The following is an 11,081-nucleotide window of genomic DNA, read 5'->3' as shown; positions in this document are numbered from 1 at the left end:
AAAAATAGCATAATTACTTACCTATCCCCATTCCCACGTCGGGTGGAGGATCCTTCGCCTCCTCCGGTGTGTGCTATGAGTGACTCAGCGCAGGCAGGTGTGATGATGTCACTACATCCCGCCAGCCTGCGTCGAGCCGCTCAGGGCACAGTGAATGCTGGATTAAGGAGATGTCAGCTCCTTGCTCCAGGATTGAATGGAACCGGGACCTCGGTGAGTGACTCGCGACCCCCCGGAGGTCTTCACACGAACCCCCACGGGGACGCGACCCACAGTGTAGGGATGTCACGATACCAAAATTTGGACTTCGATACGAATACTTCGTTTACTTTGTGAACAGTAATAAAAAACAAAAAAGTTATTTCGTTTTCTAATGTGAGGCGCGAGGTGTGATGCTGAATTTTGAATGTGCCTCACATTAATAGCAATTAACACCATCATGTTTCTCAGTCATAATGGGTTAATGTGTGAGGTACATGATGGGGTTAATTACTATTAGGCTGGGTTTACACGAGCGTGTGCAAAAGGCACTTAACAGCTCCGTGTGTCATCAGCGTATGATATGTGGCTGCGTGCTTTTTCGCGCAGCCGCCATCATTATGACACTCCGTTTGGATGTTTGTAAACAGAAAAGCACGTGGTGCTTTTCTGTTTTCATTCATCCTTTACAGTGCTATTGCGCGAATCACGCTTGTCCCACGGAAGTGCTTCCGTGAGACATGCGTGGTTTTCACGCACCCATTGACTTCAATGGGTGTGTGATGCGCGAACAGCGCACAAATATAGGACATGTCGTGCGTTTCACGCAGCGGATATACGCTTCGTGAAAATAACGCACCTGTCTGCGCGGCACCATAGACTAATATAGGTCCCTGCGACGCGCGTGAAAATCAAGCGCGTCGCACGGACGTATAACACGCTCGTGTAAATGAGCCCTGAATGTGAGGAACATGGAGGTTAAATTCATCATCACACTACGTGCCCCACAATAAGTGATAGAAAGCAGTTTTTATTTTATTTTTTTACAGCGCACACATCATAAATGATGCAAAAAAAATGTTGTGCAGGTTATTACGGCCGCGCCAATACTGAATGTGTATGTTTTATGTATTGAGACTTATTTTAATGTTTATTGTAAAAAAGGTGAATGTGTATTTTTTTTATTTAACATTACTTTGGTTTTACTTTATTTTTAAACTTTAATGTACTGGCATATATCCGATATATGCCAGTACATTAGCCTGTGTACTGATAGTACACAGGCAGTTGTTAGGACATACCTAAGTATGCCCTAACAACAGGAAATATGGTAAGACAGCCCTGGGGTCCTTCAATGGACACTGGGCTGTCTGCCCATATATGGTATGGCCCTCGATCGCGTCACAGGAATTCCCTGTGACGCGATCCAAGGGGAATCCACCCTTCTCATTTTCCCCTGAATGCTGCAGTCCGCTGTGATCGCAGCATTCAGGAGAATAGCGGCGGATATGAGGGGTTTCTCTGATCTCCGCCGTTATAGAGCCACTGTGTAAAGGATCTGCCAGACACAGCTTCTGTGTAGACGCCCGTGGGTAATCAGTCTGCACCTGCTCCTAAGTCTGAGAGAGTGACACGATCTTCTACCAGGCAGGCTGGGAGGCTGAGGAGTGGGAGAGCCTATCACAGCCTGGCCAGACGGAGCTAGCTCCCGCCCTCTGTCTATTTATACCTGCATTTCCTGCTCCTCCTTTGCCTGTGATTCTTTTCTGTTTCCTGGCTCTGCTGCTCCTGCTATGATTATTGACCTTGCTTCATTTTTGACCCTGGCTTTACTGACTACGCCCCTGCTCTGCAATTTGTACCTCGTGCACTCCTGGTTTGACTCGGCTCGTTCACTACTCTTGTTGCTCACTGTGTTGCCGTGGGTAACTGCCCCATTTCCCTTAGCTTCTGTGTACCCTTGTCTGTTTGTCTGTCGTGCACTTATTGAGCGTAGGGACCGTTGCCCAGTTGTACGCCGTCGCCTAGTACGGGCCGTTGCAAGTAGGCAGGGACTGAGTGGCGGGTAGATTAGGGCTCACCTGTCTGTCTCCCTACCCCGTCATTACACACTGCCCCGCTCCTAAGTCCTGACAAGTGCGCGCTGTCAGGATGATGAGATGCGGCCGGCGCTGCACTAATGATCTGCGGCACTGAAGACAGAACATGGCGGGCGAGCTACAAAACACCCCCATGTTCTGTCTTCAGTGCCTGAACCGCCGCTCATTAGTGCAGCGCCGGCCGCATCACCGCATGCTGACCGCGCGCGCCCTTACTGTCAGGAGCGGGGCAATGGCTGTATTACACAGCCGCAGCCCCGCTCTCATACAGTCATGTATTACTATACTGTATTGTGTGGTATTGTGCAGTTTGCGGTGGAGAGAGGAGGGGGGGCTGTGATTTAACGCCCCCCCCTCTCCACCGCAAACAGCACAATACAACACAATACATTACAAGACATTACATTACAATTTACAACACAAAACATTACATCACAATACATTACATTCCAGACTGCAGCTCACCTGGAGTCCTCCGCACCGACTCTTCCATTCCACTGTCTGGAAGCCGTGTCACGTGACAACATGGTCACATGGTACACTAAGTGTACCATGTGACCGTAACCAGGAAGTGCCGGCTTCACGCCACAGAAGATTTCTTTAGGAAGCATACTGTATGGCAACGGGGGCCCGTGGGCCCCCCAGGCTTAGGGGCCCGGTCGCAACTGCGACCGCTGAGACCCCTATAGCTACGCCACTGGGTATAGCTAGGGACTTGCTATCAATGGACACAGCTTTATTAGGTGCACCTATTAGATTTTGGCCATTGAGTTATTTAGAACAGGCAGTCATAGACTATCATAGAGGAAGAGATATCAAAGGACCCAAAACCAAACGGGTCTCTCTCTATACCAAGGATCAAATATAGATAAATATTGGGATTGACAGGAAATAATACTAAACTATGAATAAACATTTATTTAAAAACCTTCTACGGGTATGTTCACACGTACACGTCCGTTACGGTTGAAATCACGGAGCTGTTTTCAGGAGAAAACTGCTCCGCAATTTCAGACGTAATGGCAAGTGCAGGCGCTTTTCGCTGCGTCCATTACGGACGTAATTGGAGCTGTTTTTCCATTGTGTCAATTACGTCTCAAGAAGTGACAGGCACTTCTTTGACGCGGGCGTCTTTTTTACGCGTCGTCTTTTGACAGTGGCACGTAAAAAAAATGACCGTCGGCACAGAACATCGTAAAACCCATTCAAATGAATGGGCAGATGTTTGCTGCTGCTTTGGAGCCGTATTTTCGGACGTAATTCGGGGTTAAAACGCCCGAATTACGTCCGTAAATAGGGTGTGTAAGGTTCACACTGAGTTTTTTGACGCGGAAACCGCGCCGCAAAACTCGCCAAAAATCGTCCGAAAATGGCTCACATTCATTTCAATGGGAGGCGGAGGAGGTTTTCTCGTGGGAGAAAGAAGGGACATGCCCTATCTTCGCGCGATTACGCCTCTGACCTCCCATTGACATCTCTGCCTCCCATTGAAAGCGTATTTCGCTGCGTTTTATGCCCGTGGCGATAAATGGCCGCAGCAAAAATCGGCGTGCAGGCAGAGGAAAATCTGCCTCAAACTTCCAAACGGAATTTTGAAGCACATTTTCCGCCTGAAAAAAACTCTGTGTGAACCCGGCCTTAGGGGGAGTTCACACTGAGTTTTTGGACGCGGAAACCGCGTCAGAAAATGCGCCAAAAAGCATCCAAAAATGCCGCTCATTGATTTCAATGGGAGGCGGAGGCGTTTTTTTCCCGTCTCGCGGGAAAAAGTAGGGACATGCCCTATCTTCGGGGCGTTTATGTCTCTAACCTGCCATTGAAATTAATGGGAGGCAGAGAATGCAAATTTCGCGGCGTTTTATGCCCGCAGAGCTCAATGGCCGCGGGCGAAAAATGGCACAAAAAAAGCCACAAAAATCGGCGTGCAAGCAGAGGAAAATCTACCTCAAAATTCCAAATGGAATTTTGAGGCAGATTTTCCTCCTGCAAAAAACTCAGTGTGAACAAAAAAATTATTTAAAAACACATATAAAAATACAAACACAAACATCATATATTTCCTGTTATTAAGATTTACATAATAAGTCTGTCTGAATAACATGTGTCGATGTAATGTGCGCAAGCACAAGATAATTATACATCAATACATTTGGATTTTTTTTAAGATTTTTAGAAATTTAATATTGAAGTGCAAAAATCCTTATATTTATTCAGTGAAAAATTTGTGATAGTTTACCCAGGGGACACTACCCTGAACCATAAAAACGGTGAATATCCTGGAGTATCTCAATGAGAATAAAAGTATAAGTGAATATCAGCATAGGATGGAAAAGGAATGGGTGGACTACAGTACCCAGAAAGATTTAAAAATTAAGGTTATTTCGTTTAGAAAAAAGACAGCTGAGGGGTGTCCTAATAATTCGGTATAACTATATCAAAGCTTAATACAGATGTCTGTCTCATGATCTATTTATAACCAGGACTGTATTTTTAACAAGGGGGAATCCTCTGTGCCTAGAGCAGGGGTGGGAAACCTTTTTTCTGCCAAGGGCCATTTGGATATTTAAAACATCATTCGCGGGCCATACAAAATTATCAACTTAAAAATTAGCCTGCTATATTTGGTCAAACATCTAATTAACTAATGTGGAACTGCTTCTCTTTGGTGAGGCATGTGGTTAGCCGGTATTGATGATGATGATGATGATGATATGTCGTTAAGTCTGGAGCGCAGTCGTCTCTTTTGTAAGTTTTGAAAAAAACTCGCAACAGTAAGTAGTTCTGACTTACTTAAAGGGGTTTTTCCATCAGGGACATTTATGACATATCCACAGGATATCTCATAAATGTCAAATAGATGTGGAACCCGCATCTATCTCTAGAACGGGGTCCCCTAATCCCTTTTCTACCTCTCTGTGTTCCTGCTGATTTCTGACTATGAAGAAGAAAACAGTGTAGCTCGCCATAGTAGTGAATGGCAGTTATGGAAGCAGCGCAGCACGCGAGTTACATTGTTTCGGTAACTACTATTCAGATCTATGGGACTTACGGAAACAGCGTAGCTCAGCAAGCTACGCTGTTTCCTTCTTTGGTCGGAAATCACAAGCTTCAGCACAACACAAAGAGGTAGAACAGTGTTTAGGGGCCCCGTTCTAGAGATAGATCTGGGACCCAGCGGTGGGACCCGCATCTATCGGACATTTATGACATATCCTGAGGATGAAAAAAAAAACCTTTAAGTCACTTGGACCTCACGTTGAGTAAATTTTGGGGCTTGCGGACGGAGCCAAGGAGGGAATGACACGGTGGCAGCGGTGGTCAGAGTGAGGTCGGGGCGTGCTGTGACGGGAGTGGACCAGTCCAGTCACCTGACCTCACGTCACTGACTCAGGTCAGGTGACCGGACTGGTCCACTCTTGGACCGGCACGCACTGACCTCACTCAGACCGCCACCGCCATACTTCTGCTCCTAAATGTGAGTGAGTAGGGTGGACGGAGCCAAGGAGGGAATGACACGTTGGCAGCGGCGGTCAGAGTAAGATTAGGGCGTGCTGTGACAGGAGTGGACCAGTCCAGTCACCTGGCCTCACGTCACTGACTAAGGTCAGGTGACTGGACTGTTCCACTCTTGGTCTGGCACTGTCCAGTCACCTGGCTTCACGTTACTGACTCAGGTTAGGTGACCGGACTGATCCACTCTTGGGCCGGCACACACCGACCTCTCTCAAATCGCCACTGACGGAGCTAAGTAGCGAATGACGCGACAGCAGAGCAGTCATTGCTCCATGTTCTTTTTTACACTGTCCCAGGCGCCCAATTCGTTTGCACCACTACATGCAGTTTGCTCAGGAACGGGGCACGTGTCCAAAGGCAGGAAAGCTTGCCAGTAGTTTTCATAATGCATAGAGCCTTCTCTGGAGCGTGCATTAGGACTATCCAATCGCAAGCTGTCTGGTCCGAAAACCCTCCTCAAGGTTATTAAATAGTGTTATTAGCAAGTTCTATGCTGTCCGCACTGTGCAGTGCAGTTTGAATTCAGGAGCACATCAAGCTTGCTATGACACTTTCCTTTCCTGTTTTCTAGAGACGGAAAGAACCTGACGACGGGTTGTGAACTGCAAATAGCTCAGAAGTCAGACACCTAGTGGCAGTGTGTTTAGAGTAATTTTTCAACTGGAAAACAACAGATTTGGTAATAAGAATATATTACACTTTTGATGGTGGTAACTATGCCTATATACACAATCGAGTCACATTATTATGAGAACCAGCTAATATCCAGAGTAACTGCCGTGTTCAGCACGAACAGCAGCTGGATGGTGTGACTCAATAAGGTGCTGGTAGGTTGTCTCTGGTATCTGGAGCCATGCTGACTGCAGTGCATTCCACATTTGCTGGAGGGTGCGTGGGGGAGGATCCATAGAGCGAACAAGACGATGGAGGTTGTCCCACAGATGCTTAATTGGGTTCAAGTGGCGAATTAGGGGGCCAGGGAAATACTTGGAAGTCTTGGTCGTGCTCTTTCAACCACTGTCGGACATTTCTAGCCCTGTGACATGTCGCATTGTCTTGCTGGAAGATTCTTTCTACCCCAGGGAAGACAAACAGCATTTTTTGGTGGACGTGATCTGCAACGATGGATTCATACCCAAATCGGTTCAGAGTGCCTTCCACATAGATGAGTGGGCCCAGAGAATGCCATGAAAAAATTCCCCAGACCATAACGCTGCCGCCACCAGCTTGTGTTCTTCCAGAAATGGTTGCAGGGTGTTTGTTTTCTGATGTTTCTCGCCTGACACGCCAACGTCCATCCATTAGATGGAGCAGAAAACGTGACTCATCGGAGAAGTCAACCCTTTGCCAATCATCGGAGGTCCAATTCCGATACTGCCGTGCAAATTGAAGCCTTTTTTGCCAATGCACCTTTGTTAGCATAGGAGCAGTGACAATCCGTCTGCTTCGTAACCCGATACGCAGTTGGATCCACTGAGCTGTTGTTTTAGACACACATCTGGTAGCCCCCTGGTTGATTCTCATAAAGCTGTAAACTGGGTACTTCACCACAAACCTCAACTGGGATGGATACAATGGCTTGCCCCTCATAATTAGTGCCGAAACATTATGAACTTGTGCAGGAGCGGATGAAGGCTCTCTTTTGCGCTTGTGTTTACGTGGCAGCCTCGGGAGCGAAAAATTGGCATTGGAAGTCGGCCCGGAGAGCGGGCACAGAGACGTTGCGCGCGGTGGTGAGGCTGGACCCCGCCATCTTGGAAGGCAGAACACGTGGCGCTCCCCCCGCAGGCGGAGGGTTAGAGACATATGCGCAGGAGGCCATTAGGATCGGAGTGGCTGTCACCTGGTCCACAGGAGGCCCCGGGATCAACCGGGAGGACCCTGCCAGCAGCAGCTGTACTTGAGAGAACCGGAGGATGCTCAGAGCGGAGTGGGGAGACGAGAGTCTGTCTGATCCTCTACGGCGCTGAACACAGATAAGTCACAAGGGGTGGGGAGGCGCACATCTCCCTTTCTCCCCCATAGGGGACTCTGCCAGACATTCACTTAATTCTGCAGATTATTGGTGGTCCCACAACCCCCCATCAAGCTTCAATTGTTCTTCAGACAAATCGCTCATTTGCGGATTGGTCTTAATGTCAGGAAATATGCTTGGAAGTACATTATCTCTCAATCACCTACGCGTACCTTCATATGTGTAAGCTGCATTTGCAAAATGTTTAGAACCTAAACGATACTTATCATTAATTTTTCCTTCATAGATGATATCAACTAAGCCGTCGATATTAGGAAAATGATTTGGTGACTGAAGCAGCCATTTCTGAATTTTTTCTTTAGTATTTGGAAAACCATGTAAAATGACATCTTTATCCTTTTCTTTCCATGTGTGATACCACCCCATTATTATACATGAAGACATATTTTTCTCCAGGTAACTTTCAACTTTAAAAAATAATAAAAAAACAAAAATTATTAATATCAACAATTTCGATTATAAATGTACCCTAAACATAAAACATAGCTTATTTTGTTTTCTTTTATGTTGGCAAATTAAAGGTGTTTTCTTAGATAACATAAAAGTAAACTAAAGACGAGAAAGGTAATAAAATAAATAAAGAAGCCATAGTCCCTCTTTGCTACTGCGCTTTGGTGGTCTGGACGTGCTTTATTCGCTGACCTGCAGTGGTGACCTGTCGACTACCTGCATGTGACTGCTGTATTACTGCTGAGGGCAGTTATTGACCAAATCATCAACGTGTGGGTAGTCGGCACATCATCACTGCAGCACAACTAACAAAAGCGACAAAAGACCACAGGAGACGCCGGGACGATACTAGGTGAGTTCTGCTACTTTTGTTATTTTGACACATTACCTGCCTTTAGCAAGTTTTAATTTTGTCTGTGAAAAAACATTTGACTTCTTCAAACAAGATAAGACTTCAGAGAGGAATAAACATTGTAGAAAAAAATAACACATTACTAAAATGACTGTGATTGCAATATATATCATTTCTGCTTTTGCCAGTCACACTATTTTTTCTAATTGCTTTGGATCCTGTTTCCAAATGTATTTCAAAATCAATAACTGTAAAAGAAAAATATGAATATATTATTTTAAATGTAATGTTATCATATAATACACTTATCATAATCAGTGCGCTTTTTGAAGCTTATTTGTTTGTGCCATTAGAAAAAATAGTTACAATTTATCAATCTGCTTTTGTTTGAGACCAGTGGTCACAAGTGTTTATTGAGTGAACATTGAAAAACCACCTAAATGTTTATACATATTTTATTTACTTACATAAATTCACTATATCCTTCAAGATAGCAGTTTGGCTCTGTTTACTATATGAGATCAAGAGTCAAAACCTATAAAAGGAAATTTGTAACATTTCTAAGATATGTTAGTAAAATCCTTCCCCATCAGAAACGGCGGGATTTTACTGATACTGTATGGAAAGATATACCCTGCACTTCTGTATGGACGTCTAATTTACATCTTACTGCTTACCTATCCACTACCTCATTTACTGCCTAACAATCTCGGGGTGAGATCTGCGCCTGGAGATGGGAGTAATATTGTCAACTCCCTCCTGGTTAACTGTTTCATTTTTTTGGCGGCCTTCTCCTTCTCTTGAGGGTTGTGAGTTGATCGACTCTCCCCCACAGCGTAATTATCCCAATATAGGAGTTTACGGCCTACCTGGCCTTTACCGCATGCTGGATGGACAAATAACTTCATAAATCTGGGCAAGCTAGAGCCACTCGCTCCTCCTCGACATCGCTTCCTTCTGCCACGACAGCTTCCACTATGCAGTCTACACAACGGAAAAATGGAAAGGGCCTACCCAATGGTCCGGCCGCGGCCGCCCCACACCCACATCATGTGATGCCTTCCGGCGGGTCAGCGTTAGGAGACATAAAACCACCGAATCTCTCAGGCCCTCCGAGTCTGACCTCTCAATCTCTGATAATACAAACTCAGGCTGCAGAGGTGGCACTGGAGGTCTCCCGCCTTATCATCCCTATATTTGACAAAAGATTGGACCTCCTACAATCCTCTATTAATACTTTGTTGGCTCAGGTGACCGCAAACTCCCAGAAACTAGGCGACTTGGAAACTAGAACCCTGTCCTGTGAAATTGAGGTGACTCGTCTGGAGGGTTTAACCACTCAACAAGATGCCCTTATTCATACATTGCGGGAAAAATTGGATGATATAGAAAACCGAGAACGGCGCAATAATCTGCGATTTATCGGCATCCCGGAGGATGTTACTGTGGAAACACTTGCTAAATATTTGTCCACTGATCTACCCAGGGCCCTTGGTGTACAAACACCGGAGGATCCCCTGTCCATTGAGCGGGCCCACCGCCTGGGGCAGCGGAGAGACCAGGGCAGAGGGGGCAGGCCGAGGGCTGTCATAGCCTGCTACTATAACTGGACTGTTAAAGAAAAGATTCTCCGGGCCTACAAACAGGCCCCCGGAACTTCGAGTTCATGGCCACAAAATCTTACTGTTTCAGGACTTCTCAATTCAAGTGTCCCAGAAGCGTAAGGCTATCACACCGATTTGCAAACATCTCCATGACAGTAATATCCTCTTCCAGTTGCTGTACCCGGCGAAACTCAGTGTTGTGGAGAATGGCCGGCCCAGCTGTACGACTCTCCGGAGGATACTGCCAGAAGATATCCTCCAGTGGTGGCGGACTGATATACATTTATCATACTGTGGAGGAGACTGTTCAATTCCTGGCCTATTGACTTTTTGTTTGTCGAATGGGTCGCAGGACCTTTGGTTTGTTTCGTAGATGTTCTCTATGTTTTTCCACCTGCGGATGGTGAGGTGCTCCTAGCACCAATTTTGCTCAATGTAATGCATTTATGTTTGATGCTGTTGTTTTGTTTCTTTGTTGGGTTTTTAAGCTTGCCCGCTCTCTCTCCTAGGATACACGTAGCCTCTGGTGACCGGAAATGGTCCCCCTCTTCTTGTATGCTGACTACACTTCGCGCTCGCTGGGACGGGAAGTGGCGTCGTGATAGCGTATGGATCATACTCATAGAAGTGCCTTTTTTACAGCCCCCCCTGTAGATAACGCCATACAGCCCCCCTGTAGATAACGCCATACAGCCCCCTGTAGATAACGCCATACAGCCCCCTTTGTAGATAATGCCATACAGCCCCCCTGTAGATAACGCCATACAGCCCCCTCTGTAGATAACGCCATACAGCCCCCCCTGTAGATAACTCCATACAGCCCCCTCTGTAGATAACGCCATACAGCCCCCCCTGTAGGTAACGCTATACAGCCCCCCTGTAGGTAACGCTATACAGCCCCCCCTGTTGGTAACGCCATACAGCCCCCCCTGTAGGTAACGCCATACAGCCCCCCTGTAGGTAACGCTATACAGCCCCCCTGTAGGTAACGCTATACAGCCCCCCTGTAGGTAACGCTATACAGCCCCCCCTGTAGGTAACGCTATACA

The sequence above is a fragment of the Rhinoderma darwinii genome, chromosome 1, assembly GCF_050947455.1.
Source record: "Rhinoderma darwinii isolate aRhiDar2 chromosome 1, aRhiDar2.hap1, whole genome shotgun sequence".
Classification (NCBI taxonomy): domain Eukaryota; kingdom Metazoa; phylum Chordata; class Amphibia; order Anura; family Rhinodermatidae; genus Rhinoderma; species Rhinoderma darwinii.
Note: the sequence above shows the minus strand (reverse complement) of the source record.